Below are 14,235 nucleotides of genomic sequence, written 5' to 3' on the forward strand. Positions count from 1 at the left end.
ATAGTCTCTTACGTGGTATTGCAGCTGGGCTTTGCCAAAATGGTAAGTGCAAAGGCAGTGCTTAAAAATACGGATGGGGGTTGTGGCAGGAGAAAACCATACTTGGATGTTTCACATCCTATGATGCAGAGTACATGGCAATAATTTATTTCGCTGCTGTTATTTTAAATGTACTAGGCATGGATTCCCCCACCCCCAGTGTTATGCTTAGTGCAAACTGAAAATTTGTCCTATCGATGCATAAACTGGTGTGGAAAAAATGCAGATGAAGGGGTTACTTCCGTGAACACCTAAAGAGTAGTTTTGTTTAAAGTGAAATGGGGGGGACGACAAACAAAAGACCTGTGGTGTCCCCTTTTAGATTCTGGATGCCAAATGTTTGTGAAGGGAGCAAGGTCCATTTCTGTTGTTTTTGCAGTTTATTTTATTCCTTCTTGGTTTGGCAGACAACTGTGTAGCCAATAATAGTAGATTATGCAGTGATGACGGTTCCAAAATCTTAATGGATAAAATAGTGGTTCTACATCATTTGGAAAATTTGGCTTTCAAATTTTCTTCAGGACTTCAACAAATATAGGCTTGACAAAGGTATGCTTGTTTCTAATCTGAATTGTTTCCAATTCGTAGTTCCAGATGTTATATTAACTCCAAAGGGCACACATCTTTTAAAAAAAAAAAAAAAAAAAAAAAAAAAAGAACTTCTTGCTTCTGTCTGCACTAAATATATAATATCACTAAAACTGTGAAGAGTGAGCATATGCTAGGTTTGACTAGTGGCAAATGTCATTCATTGGAACAAACGTATAGTTGAGTCAGATATGAAGGTCTCAAATGTAGGCTCTACAATAAGACTGGCTTTTATTCTGTTGCAAGTCTTCCCAAATAAAATTGTTTTTTAGGTGGAACCTGCCCCATGGTGCTGTGCTTTAGAAGGTATGAAGTGGGGAGAAGTTTCTAGTGACTAGTCATGGATAGCACTTCTGTGCCAGTCGTATTGCTGTCTTCCAAGCAAATATTCAATGTTTTGGTTTTGTGTTAGCTGGTTAGGAAGGAGAGCAAAAAGAAGGTGAAGTGGAAAGGATTATTTAAGATAATGAAATCTGTAATATTGTATTTATATTTATAGCACTGATAATATTTAATTTACAGCCTCTGATGTAGCACAGAACTATCGCAATCTACACTCAGCTCTGTAAATCATTCCTTGCTGGGGGTGATTCTGCTTTAGCCAAGATCATTGATTAAACTAAATTCGTTCCTTATGGCTCCTTCATTTCTCTGTAAGGCCAGTGTTTGTCCTGCTGCAATGACATGAAGGAATATTTTTTCTACTGTCTTCTGTATTATTCTGTGAATATAAGCGGTGCTCAGTCTTGTGGAGTCAAACACATGACATTTCTGATTTTTTTAATTTTTTTTTTTTTTCTTCAAGCATCTGGTCAAAAAGTGTGGTTTCCCTGGAAGAGAGGGCGTGTTCAAAATTTCACTAAATCTTCTCCCACTTTATATCAGAAGTTTGCCAAGGGTCTGGAAAAAAATAAATCTGACTTTATTTTGGAGTTAAAATATTCATAGTGTGTTACAAACTGAGTAGAAAAATGCTTCCAAGATCTGTAGGGATTTGAGTGCTCCTTCAATTAAAAAGGGCCTCAATTCTAGGAATTTCCATCATTTGGGTAGGATTAACAATTTCTGCTACTGCCTCAAGTTTCTCCTTCAGAATCAATGCTTATATGTTCATTTATCTTACTACAGTTGCAAGAACGTATAGAATAATTTTAGGACTGAAGATTATTGGTTGTGATGTTGCTAATCATTAGTAGAGGTCTAAAAGCTGTCTTGCCAATAAAATGGGGAAGAAAGGGGAGGACCTATCCATTGGATTGCTTCAGGTTTTGCATTGGCAACTCTGGTATGTGTAAAAAGACTGCAAAGAAGATCTACTACCAAGCTAAGGTTTGGTGGCATGTCTCTGTTGGACAGAAGAGCTTGAGTGGTGTTTTCTCCATGCAGTTATTTTCCTTTTCAATTGGAGTGGCTCTCTGATAATTCTGCTGTATCACAGATTAGTGAGGATCAGGCTCAACTCTAGACTGGAAAAGTGGTTAAAAAAAAATCCTTTCAGTGTGTCAGTGCCTAAAAAAGGGTCTCTAATAGAGAGCTAAGTTATTAAGTACAGGTGCCAGTGTGGAGGAAGGGAAATGTGTTCAGGAATTCAGCCCCAGAATATCTCCTTGACTTTCTTGGAAAAGATTCTGAGTCTAGATCATGATTTGAAACTGAGGAAAATCCCCAAGAGAGCGGAAGTTTGGGACCTTGAGTCTTAAAAGATGAGTTAAAGATGAGTTATGAAGGAGCTATTTGGATGGTTTTGTTCTGTGTGTTTTTCAGTTTTGCTTTTTTCTGTTTTTCTTTCCAGCTGACTAATTACTTCTCTGCCTAATGATGTGGCTATTAACTGGTCCCTTCTTCAGTGTCTCAATTCTGGTGCTTGTAGCCTCGTGCCTGCAGTATGATACGTAGTTGAGGCTAAAGCCCAAACACAAGTGGTGTGAGAAGGCTGAGCTACTGAAGTGGGCAGGTGGCACCAAGACTGGAAACCAGTTTTTGCCAGGGTATAATGGGCAGGAGAGGAAACTAGAGGTCCCAGGACTTTTGAGGTGAGACCTCAGCCCTGGGGTGTTGCCTTTCGTTTGTGTTTTTTCTTGAGTTCCTGGCAAAACTGTGCATTTAGTCACATGGTCTGAACTTCTGGGTTGGCCTATGTGGGTGGTGCTGGGAGTTGGACTCGATGATCCTTGTTGGTCCCTTCCAACTTGGGATATTGTCTGATTCTATGAAAACAGGCAGGTTTTTCTGCAGGCACAGCCAGGAGCTCATCTCTGTTGAGACTGCAGGAGGGGCCTCCCTGGGGGTGTTGTTTCTTCAACACACAGGTTCAAGGGTAAAGCTGCCTTTACCATATGGTGTTTCTAAGCAGATAGTCCCAGAAAGGAGACTAAAACCAATGAAATAAAGCATCGATGCCCGCCTCTGGTTGGACTTCCCTGTGTGTTCCTGCCTGTCCCCAGCTGCTGGCTGCTCCCCAGCCTCTCCGCTGCCTCGCAGATGTTTTGGTGCCCCGAGAGCTGCCAGCATGACTGCACACGCCGTTGCTTTCCTTGGGAGGATTCTGCCAAAAGGATCCAAGTTCGAAAAGGCGAGCCCAAAAACGTGTGTTACAGTGTGCTACGGCAGCTTCTTCACCCAGCTGAGCTGCAGCCGGAGCACAGATGGAAAAATGCAGCAAATGGAAAAAACTTTTACTGTTGCAGTAGGTTTTTAAGAAATGCTCTCAGTGCTGCTGCAGTAGAGAAGCAAATGGATTCACATCGAAGGGCCACAGACCTGGCCTTGAAGCAAATGTGCATGCCATTAGAAACTTTTTTTTTTTTTTTTATGCCTGTGTCATCTTGGTGACTTGCAGAGTGACTGATGCCTCACAGTATGGTCCTGAGACTTCTCAACTGCATTTCTTGCTGAGGTAGGGTCACCGTGGGCTTGTATGAGAGGCACTATAAAGGAACACTCTCCTTCCCACAATGCAAGTAACCTGTGTTTTGGAGCCAGGGTTACATGTTTGCCTCTCCCGCTCCTACAAAAGGCGTAGCAGAGACTGTGGTTTGGTAGAGCCGAAGGAAGCGAGATGCAGTGCAGTGCTCTGTGATGTCTCTGGAGCGGTTCGCTCCTCACATTTTGAGACAGCAGCTGGTGCGGGAGGCCTGTGACAGCCCTCATTGTGTCACACTGTTCTTAATTTAACATAGAGGGGATTTGGAGGCTAGCTGCAGCTGGCTGTGGTGGGGGTCAGTGGATAGCCCTCATGTATGCAATGGGTTTCCTTCTCCTATCCAATTCCTTCCTTTGGACGCAGTGGCAGACTCGAGCAAACCGGTGCTTTTACAAACCAGGGCTGCTTGGAGTTTGCTGCTTTGCCCTTGGAGCTGTTGTCGATTCTTCCAGTGTGCAGGTAATTTTGTGAGCCTGCATTTGGGAGCACAGGACCTTGGGGTCTGGCTACTATGATCCCTTGAAGACTGAGAAACTGCAGGGCAAAACTGGAAGGGAGGCAGCTTCAGAACAGCTTAAAACAAAATTGCTGCTTGGTAGTAAAATAAACCAACCCAAATGCAACGTCCACGGTGAATTAGGTAAACTTCAGCAGAGGGACTGGAGGTATTTTTTAAATGATAGGTTGCAATCAGATGTGTGTTGTTTTTTTAGCTAATGCAATTCCATCGTTATTTTTCAGGGTGTCAGACATTCTTACAGACAGCAATTGTTATCTTAAGTGATAGATTAGACCTATGAGTTACTGTTGTCCAGTTGTTCATAAAGACTGGGAAAGGTTTTTCAGCTTCCTTGTGGAAGGTCTGGAATTTACTGTCTGCATTTAGAGTGGGATTTTCTGTGGAGCCAGGGAGCTTTGGCCTTCATCGCTGAAATTTGATGGCAATTCTGTTTAAACTCACTTTGAATTCAGTACAAATCCAAATCTCTAACCATCACCAACCCAAAAAGTGGACTTTTGAGCCAAGCATGCTTAACTTTTCAAAATGCATAGGAATTTTCAAAGCCTGCTGTTGGTCCTCATTTGGAGGAAAAATGTCCTAATCCCAAATAGACAACGTATTTGCATTGAAGCTGTCACATGCATTGTGGTTATTGAGTAGTGAAGTCCTCTTACCCTATCACAAAAAGCTTATATAATGATTACTTTTTCAGAAGTACTGTGCTTAAAATCACGAATTGTAGCAGGATCCTCGGAAGAACTGACAAACTGTTGTGAACAGCATACTTTTGCTTTTGGTATGTTGAAACTGGAAAATCCTATGGATGCTTTAACCTCTGTAAAATGCTCAGATGGAGAATCTGAGGTCAGGAAGAGGTGGAGGTTCAGGCTGCAGAGAGATGATCTGTTTAGCATTAGCTAGTCAGGATTGCATGAGACTGCAGTCCTCACAACTGTTTGGCTGAGCACCAGCTCTGCATTACAGAGAGAGCGATTGCCAAGAGCCGGGAGTTTTGCAATAATGTTTAGAAATTTCCTCTATTTAACAAAACAGAGCAGAAGAAAATTGCTCTATACTCCAGTGAATTGTGTTCTCCTCTAAATAAAATGGTTAAGGTGGTTGTGAGTCTTATCTAATGAGCATCTGAGCAATTTCATATACGTATCCCCAAATCTCTGCTGATATTCTGGTTTTTGTTCAGTTATCCAGCACATCTCTAAACACGTTCTGCGTGCTGCTTGGTGGTCCGGGCCGTGTTGGCTGCTTGCATGGGCTTGGCTGTCCTCCTTCCCAGCTGCTGAACTGTGTTAAGAGATGATGAAATGTGCTGTTCCATGTAACCAATTTCAGTATTTGCTGCAGGGATATTAAGGACAGTCTGAGAGCTATTGCCTTGTGCACCAGGAGGGGAGTTCATGTGGCATGCTTAATGGGTGGTCTGTGGGAAAAGAAAGAAAAGTTTGAGGAGCACTCCTTAAAAGTATGTCTGTAGGAAAGTGGTCTGAAAGACACACGGAAAGCTTGTTTCCAGCCTCTGCAGAGATGGAAGTGTGCTAGGTTATGTGCGCTGAATCCAGTGAGTTGCCTCTTCTGGTGCGTGAAGGTTTTTACTTGGAGCAGGCGATGTAATTAGAAGCAAGACAAAACAATGAGTAAGTTCAGAGTGTGCTGTTGGGGAGTTTCGAAACACTTCAGTGCCATCCCAGAGAAACCCAACAAATCCTAAGTTACAAATAAGGAAAGAAAAATAAAAAAAATAAATAAAAAAAAAAAAGAAAATTAAAAGGCAGCTTTTCTGGATTTCTTCAGAGGAAATCCTTTCACATCTTTCAGCCAGGTGCTATAAACCAATTCAGGCCAGTTGAGATGAAATTGAATATAACATTTTATTGTAAATAATAATGTTAACAGTGACAAACAGTAGGCTGCCAAACAAAATCAACACTGAACTAAATCTCTTCTTCCTCAGACACCGTTATTATTTGGGGGGAAGAATCCTAAGAAATATAACAAGATCTTAAAAAATAAACTTGCTTATTTTATTTAAAAGCTAAATAGCAGTTTATCTTAATATTTTACCATATTTTAACATTAGTATTCAATAATAGGTTCTAGATACATCTGCTTTGGGAGGCTGATAGGATCGTGACTGTGATGTTACTGGGAGAGGTGTGTGGTTTTTGGTGGTGGTGTTTATTGTGTGTCTTGCATTTTGAGACACACATGAAACTCATTTGCTGGGGTAAGATTCAATTGAACAAAAAACTTCAGGGTAATGGCTATCCAACTGCTATTTAAAATCACCTTTTGCAATGAATTCTACAGTTTTTTGTAGCATGTTCCAGTGTCTTCAGTGCGTATGTTGTACCCCATCCACATCGACAAAAAACCCAAAGCCTGCCCAGATCTAATTTCTTCAGTGCGCCTTTTCTCCAGGGTCTAAGAATAAATGATTGTGATCCTCTCATAAAAGTTTTTGCTGGTCGGACTGTTATTTTACTCGTCTCTTTCTCCATGACCACCTTAGCACATCTCCTAAACAAGGAGGACAAATCCTTTAATTCTTTCACTTCATCTGTTTTCTGAAGCCAGTTACAACTTCTTATTTTTTAGGCTTTTCTCTGGACCCTTTCCAACTTGCTGCTGCTAAACTAGATTTCCTTTAAACTTACAGCTAATTTACACGAACCCTCCTTCCAACATATGTGTAACCAAAGCTGTTTTGCTTCTTGGAGGTACATTGATGGCTGAGCAGGCTCTCTTATTCTAGCCTGGTGGCAAATAGATGACTGAGCTTCTGGTTGTCTTCTAATACTTAGCAGTGATACTCAATATAATACTTAGCATATATAAATAAAACTGGCACCAAATGGGTTCGTATTTTGGGATACGAGTGTGGATAGGATTACTTTGCACTGATTTATGCCTAGTGTAACCATGTAAACAATTTAAAGTATAGGTTTTTAAAGAGTAAAATTTATGAAAATTGCCTGACATCTGCTACACACTCTGGGCATAAATGTGGGATATTCTTAGTGGTTTTAAATAGCACCTCAGTCTCTCCAGAGTTTCAGACCTCAATTCCACCCAAAATTAGATAAATTGCAAATGAATCCTCCTTCTGTGATAACCAGAACGCTTAATTTCACATTTTAGAGGGGAAAATTACCACCAAGTGGGTTTGGAGAGTTAGATGGAGCGGAGAGTGGGAGGTGTGGAGTGGGTGCAAATGGAGTGGGGAGTTAGAGGAATGGGGTGGAATGTGGGAGAAGGAACATATTTTCCTCTCAAAGGTGGGACTTCAAACCAGCCATCACCAAATAGCTGTGCCTTTACAGCTCCTCAACCCCCATGCTCACTGCCTGATTAACTTATTACAAATGGAGCAAGGAATAGGCTGCTGAAGCACCTGCCCAAGCTCATGGAGGTGGTGTATGTGGGAGGAGAATTGGGGAACCCTGGTTTGAGTGAGGTCCATGAACTGCTACCACCTACCTCTGGGTTGCAGCACGAATATTCTTTAATTCAGTAATTGCACTGGGAATTCACCTTATCTAGAATAATGGTTTTTGAGGATGAAAGTCATAGCCTTCTATTCTTTGGAGGACTGTATCTGGCAAGTTTAAACTCGGGCTGGATATGCGCAGTTAGTACAAGATCAACATTTAATCTCTCTTTTTGAAGTTGGTGATCAATGGATTTCAGATTCTCGGCAGCAACAGCTGCCAGTAAAAAGGACTGGGGTCCAGAATGCAGAGCTTAGGGTTTTTAAGAAAGTTTTTTTTTTTTTTTTTTTCCTGCTGAATATATAACAGTTGTGTTAAAAGAGGAAAAGCAATTTGTGTTTGTGGGATTTGTGCGTGCCGTTGTCTTCTTGCATAGTGAGTTGTCAGAATTTTATTTTTAGTTGTGCTTGATTTTTGGAAACGGGTCTGGCAAAACTCTTGATTCCCATACTTTCTCTTCCACGCCTGAATCCCTTTCCTTTTTACCTTCTTTTCTGGGTCTTTATGGCTCTTGTAGCATCTGTGTGTTCTGGCGTGTGAGCTTCCCGCTGCCACCAGCTGCTGGCTCACCCCCTGAGCTAAGCCATGAAAAATGGGGCTAACACCCAAAAGGGTGACAGCATGTGGAAGAACTTCCTTCTCTGGGTGTTTAAAAGCAGCCTTATGCTTCATATCAAAGGCCTAGTCTCCTTATGTTCCGAAAGTGTTAGAGCTGAACGAGGGAAGGGATCACTCTGTGCTGTTGATCTGGTTTCTCTGTTGAATTTCAGGCTGGTGGGACCATACTGACTCGGGCTGTTTCTGCACAGCAGCTATTTTTGAGCCCAGAAAGCTGGTGCACGCTGGCCCCGTATCCCGCCTTAGAGTTTGCATAAGACTGTAACACATTTGGGTGCAAAAGTTTTGACATGTTTGTTTTTACCATCTTGTGTGCCTGTGGCATCGGGTGTGGGGGTTGTTTTTGTTCCATGGTAATGAGTGTTTTTGTGGTTTGGGACATGGACTGCAGAAATAATTAGATGCTATTCTCTCTGTCCAGCAGCACAGACAGCTTAACCACGGAGGTCTCCGATGCATTTGTCCTGTTAAGAATTGCTATAATGTTTAAAATTTCAGCTGTTGCACGTACGGTTATTTTGGATAGCTGGTTTAGGTTGTATGCTTGTTAAAATGAGATCTTCGTTCTGTGTTGTGATCCTCGGTCGTGTCTGTTAAAAGTGCAGCCAAACCTTTCAGTGACCTTTAGCCTAGTTAGCTGTGTTAAGATTTGTTAAGTAAGGCTTTTTTCCTGGGCTATACATAGGATTTGTGCGTCTTCCAGTGCTTTCGAGAGTAAGAATCATGCATGTGTCCAGTGGTGTCACGCCTTCAGCTTGCAGGGGATGCAGACAAACTGTAGGCACGTAAACAACTGTGAGCCAGTAGTATAAATATCACAGCCTAAAACCTGATAGCTCTGCTCATCTTAGTAGGGCTACTACAGCCTTACAACTGACCAGCAACTGATAACATGCTCTCTTGGTACTACTTAATGTCATCTTGGTCTTAATATGTCAATGAGTTGAGCAGCGTCTGACTTTTGCTGAAACCAAGCACGAAGGCTGTTTCTGAAGGTCCCGTAGTCATCTAAGTGCAGTTGGCAGTCGTTTGTCCCACAGCACTTCCGCTGGGGATAGCAGAGGGATAGCGTAAGCTTTAAGTGCTGTAACTGGGACTGGTGAAGTTAAACCCCAAATGAATGTTAATGACTGAATTCAGAAGCAGGTTGGGGAACAAGAGGCACATACTGGCCTGCCCTGCTAGAAGGCAGTTGGTTATAGCATCAACGTGATGGCATCAACAGAAGATGTGCCCAAGAGCATTCAGAAGATCTAGTGCAAGGCTGGAAACTGAACCCAAGCAGGCTGATCAGGACTGTTTTTTCCAGCTAACAGGCCGATGAGAAGCTGTATTTTCACACTCCTGTGCAGTAAGTTTCTGTGTAGACAGCTCCCCCATGAACTCAAGGGTGTGTTTTCCAACAAGCAGAAAACAACAGGAAAATCCTGTTTTAAAAATGTAGTATCTTGCTAGAATAAAGCGATGTTCTTCAGACACTGCATAATCCAGATTAGGTTGTAGAACTACTACAGATCTGTACCTGAACTGCAGTAGTTTTTACCTGGTTAGAGTTCATTTGTTATGTTGTGGGATTTCATGGTGTGTTTTTTTTTTTTTCTTTGTCAAGGGATTGTGATCTCCAACTATGTACGGAGGTTGTAAATGTTGCCTATTATGGAAAAATATGAACTGTTCTAATTTTACTGAAGAAAATACAACTTTTTTTTTTTTTTTTTTTTTTTTTTTAGTAGCTACATTAAAATGTTGTCCTTTCAATTGGGTGGTAATAGGCTGCATATAAACAGTTTGTCCTCCACATTCATCATTCATCCTCCTACTGTTTATTCTTTCCTCTCTTCAAAATAGAAGCTGGTTTCCCTTTTCCAGCATTTTGCAGTTGTCAGGAGCGTTGCTGATCAAAACAGAACACAGAACCAAGTGTTCATTGAGTGTCTTTTAACTTGCTACTAATGAAATCCCTTGCTTGAGAAGTTATGTTGCATCTCGTTGTCTAACAGATAAGCCTATTTGAAGGTAATCAGTAATCAAAATTGCTGCTAGTTTTTTGGGTCTGCTTCATGTGCCCTCACATCTAGCCTGTCTTAGTAAAAAGGGTCAGAGGTTTCAGAACAGTTTGGAGTAGGATGCAAAATGAGCTTGACCGCAGATGGATTTTGAATACAGCCCACAGTGACAGTGTTTACAAATTAGTTGCTTTCACTCGGATTTCTGTAGAAACACATTGGTTGTTTGACATAATAAACATGACAGAGTTTATGGCGTGACGATGGAGCAGATAGTGGTAAGAGCAGAAATTGTTATTAACCGTGTTTCCAGTTTACCTTTTTAAGAGCTGTGCAGTAGACTTAAATGCACCAAAGATGAACTGTTCTTGGAAGCTTCAAGCCCGGCTCAGGATTTGAGTATATTAGTAAGACTTGTTCGTAAGGATCTTCACGTTTTCAGATATGAACCTTCCATTCTACATAAAGACGGGATTAAAAATAAACAAATTAGTACTACGTGTTGGTGGGATGATATTGAATCTCTGGTTGTTCTGATGATGGCACAGAAAATCAAGTTGTCTTTTTTTTTTTGTCAGTCATGTTTGTTTTGTTTCTTTCTGAGCTTTCTGTTTTCTTGTTCTAATGCCTTTAGAAAATAAATGGTTATAATCACATAGAGGCCGAATGTATCGTTTGAATTGCTAAACTGTTGAATTCAGTAATTCTATGAAACTAAATGCCATGAAGCAGTTGCCAGCATGTTAGAAGTCTGAGCTGAGGTATGAAGCAATTTTTTCTCCCTCTTCCATATGTCTTAAAGGCCATCTTTGTAGGTTGCAAATGACTTCAGCGGTATTGCCATAGGTCACGTTAACTTACTGCTGACTGGTAGCCTTTCCCTTTCGTGCCCCAGACACCCCTGGGTTGTCCACTTTACAATTCAGTGAATTGTTCACAAGTGTGAACTGATTTCTCTTTGGTTGGGTCGAAGTCTGAAAAGGCAGGTATGTTTCTCTACCAAGAGGAGCACATCTCCTAGTTCTGAAAGTAATGCTATGTATAAAGGCTGCTGTTTTACCTATCGTTCTAGCAAAGCATCTGCTTTCCTGGGCGTCTCTTTCAGATTTACTCTTTACTTTCTGGGAAAGGTGGAAGTTTGCAAAATTTTGTCAACTTTTCTTTGGGCACCATAGAGTTTGTATTTACTTGAAAAGCTGCAGAGTTGGCAGAACTAACCTTGCCACAGCGTTAAGAGTTCAGACCTAATGTGGTAAGTGCCAGTCCAAGGAAACGGAGCATTTAATCTCTCTTCTGACTCTTGTGTTATTTGCAAAGTTGGGAGAGTCTGTGTTTCTTCAGCAGCATTCCGAGCAAGAATCAGCGTTGAGAACCAGCTTGTTGTTTTGATTCCTGTTTTTTTCCCCTTTCTTCTCCATGCCATCAGTGCTCTAAAAGTGCTCTGCGGTGATTTTTATAGAACGTGGTCTGCATAAAACATGCTAGCGGGGAGGAGCAGAGAAGTGAACATGATTTTTAAAATCAGCATTCCGCCAAATCTCTTTTTTTTTTCCAAAAGAAATTGAATACTCATTTGTTTTTAAAAGGGATGAACTCTGGACATCTTTCAATAATCAATCGGTTTACATCTGTGTACAAATGCAGTAAAATTTTAACACAACTGCAAGCAGGGCAGTATGATTTCCCTGCTGGGTGTTCATAGCGAAGACAATGCAGCTGTACTTCAATCAGGACAACTCTGAAGCACAGAAGTGACAGTGAACACAGTGGTTAATGCGTTATCTGTATGCTGTTGCCCTACTGTGTGCATCAGTGGGGAAGAAATCTCTTGAAAGGGATGGGGAACTGCGATAATATTGATACTGATTGGATTAGACGTTGTTCATGTCTGATCTTTAGTTAAGAAGCTGTTGAGTTCCTCTGATGTTGATTGGAGTTGATATATCAGGCTCCTTTTTCCTTTGTAGCAGTATTAATGATGGCTTCAGTGTGGAAATGTCTAGTTGAAAATCTGTCTATTCATATTCCTTAAAACATTTTGGGGAATATATATATTTAATTTTGTACGTAGACCTTTTATGGCTTTAATCTTAGGCTGGATATGGGACAGGTTTGGTGAAGCAATGTGCATAACTGAAAAATCCTGTCCCAAAGAACTTGTGACTTAAACAGAGCCCACTATCATCAAACTTTCCAAGTGTTCAGATGGTTTGGTACAGTGCCACTTAAAATAGACATAGTTATGGGGAAACAATGAGTTGCAGAGAAGAAAACAAGCACTTTGCATTCTAGATGTTTTTTCTGTTTTCAATAACTAACCTGTTGGGCTTTTGTGGTATTGCTAGTGCTTTTAAAGATGACAGGGGAGGACATGGCAAGTTAGGAAATGAGATGGAAGCGATACTGGGACTTCATTTCTTAATAAATAATTCTCTTCAAGCTGTATAAACTTTTCTGAGTTATAAATGTTGTAGAGGAAAAATGCTTCACTGAAAATAAAACATACACGATAACAATTGTCTGTCTCTGTGCTGTCCGAGATCCTCCCCAAAACCTGCAGCTGAATTAAATTTTCCTTGTTACTTTCATCAGTTCAGGCTTCCTTTAAAAAGAAAAATAAAGCCATCTCTTTCCTGACTTGGGGGAAAAAAGACAGTGCAGAATGTTAATAAAAAGGCGGAGTTTTTAAGCATGTTTTTAATTTCATCTGAAGTTGAGTCGTAGACTCCGACTGAGCCCTTGGCCTGCAGATAAATACATGAAGTGTAGTCCTGGGTGTACTTTGCTTTGGCCCATGCAGTTCCAGGTGCCCTCCAGTGCGCTTGTAGTTGGAGCCAGAGGTCAGGAGCAATAGCATGGGATCAGGCTGCCAGCATAGCAGACCTGCAACTCAGAACTTGTACAAACTCTCGTCTTTTTTTTTTTTGAAGGATTGGAGGAACTGAATGTAAAAGACATATGAAAGTTAGCTCTTGATATTATATACAGTAATGTGGATTTGAAACCGGGGGTATTTATATCACAGGCTTGAAGTAATAGACAAAATAACATCTGTCATTGCTGCTCTGTTCTGTGTGTTGTGCCTTGATATGAGTGGCAAGTTTATGGACCTCTGCTGGTTGTGCATTGGAAGCAAAAGCATGAAGTGAAATGATGAAGCCAGAAGTCAACAGTTGACCAGCACAGACCTCTGCCAGCTGTTGTTTGAGGCAGAAGAACTGGAAGAAGGGATGGGGAGAGTACTGGGTTTCAAGGTGGCCAAAGTAGGGGCAAATGAAAATAGTTCTTCATTTGATGACAGAAGATCGTTACCAGACTTGGTCAGTCTGAGGAGAAGCTGAGGGAACTCCATTACTTCCAGCAGTTAATGACTTCTTCTGGAATATTGGTCTTCTCCTAACCTGCCAGTAGTGTTTGCAGCCGTGACGGGTACGGTAGCACCATTGTACTTGGTTGCTGTCTCCTGAGCCATATCTGAAAACAAGCAATTTTCTATTTTACTGCTGGATGAATAAGAAAGACTTTACTTTTGGGGGAGAGATGAAGTAGTTAATTTGACCATCAGTCTGACTGGCATGGTTGGGAAAGCATGTTCTGCAATATGGCTACTTAATGTCCTCTTCTGGAAGGAGCAGCGGGACTGAATCATGCCTTTGTCCCATCTGTAGTGGGTCCTTCAGAGGACACTTAAGCTTTCCCTTTCCTGGAGTTTTAAAACCTGGCTTTTTAGAATTTGTCCTAAACCTGGGTTTACAGATTGATCTGCGTGGGAGTTGGAGTATTCATGATTACATTGGAGGGTGTGAGTACAATAGCAAAGAGTTTTTTGTTTGTTTGTTTGTTTGTTTTCTGAACTGGCAAGGTATTTCCTGTGTTAATATTGGCATCTTGTCCATGATAGTCTCTGCTGAATGCTTTTTCACCCACTTGCTAATATGTAAGAATGAGTTCTAGGTGAGTTTGGAGTAAACTATTGAAGGGCCTCAGTCCAAACCCTTCAGCTGTGTGAAGGGCCCTATTGTAGATAAGGAATTGGGCCCACTTGTCCCTCTG

General features: G+C 41.3%; 1 protein-coding gene across 3 annotated transcripts in view; it reads left to right on the forward strand.

Moving 5' to 3' along the window:
- Positions 1-14,235, forward strand: part of LRP5 (LDL receptor related protein 5) — a 161,034-nt gene that overhangs the window by 40,428 nt on the left and 106,371 nt on the right. The window lies entirely within an intron of this gene.

Source organism: Aythya ferina, assembly GCF_964211825.1.
Source record: "Aythya ferina genome assembly, chromosome: 5".
Taxonomy (NCBI): domain Eukaryota; kingdom Metazoa; phylum Chordata; class Aves; order Anseriformes; family Anatidae; genus Aythya; species Aythya ferina.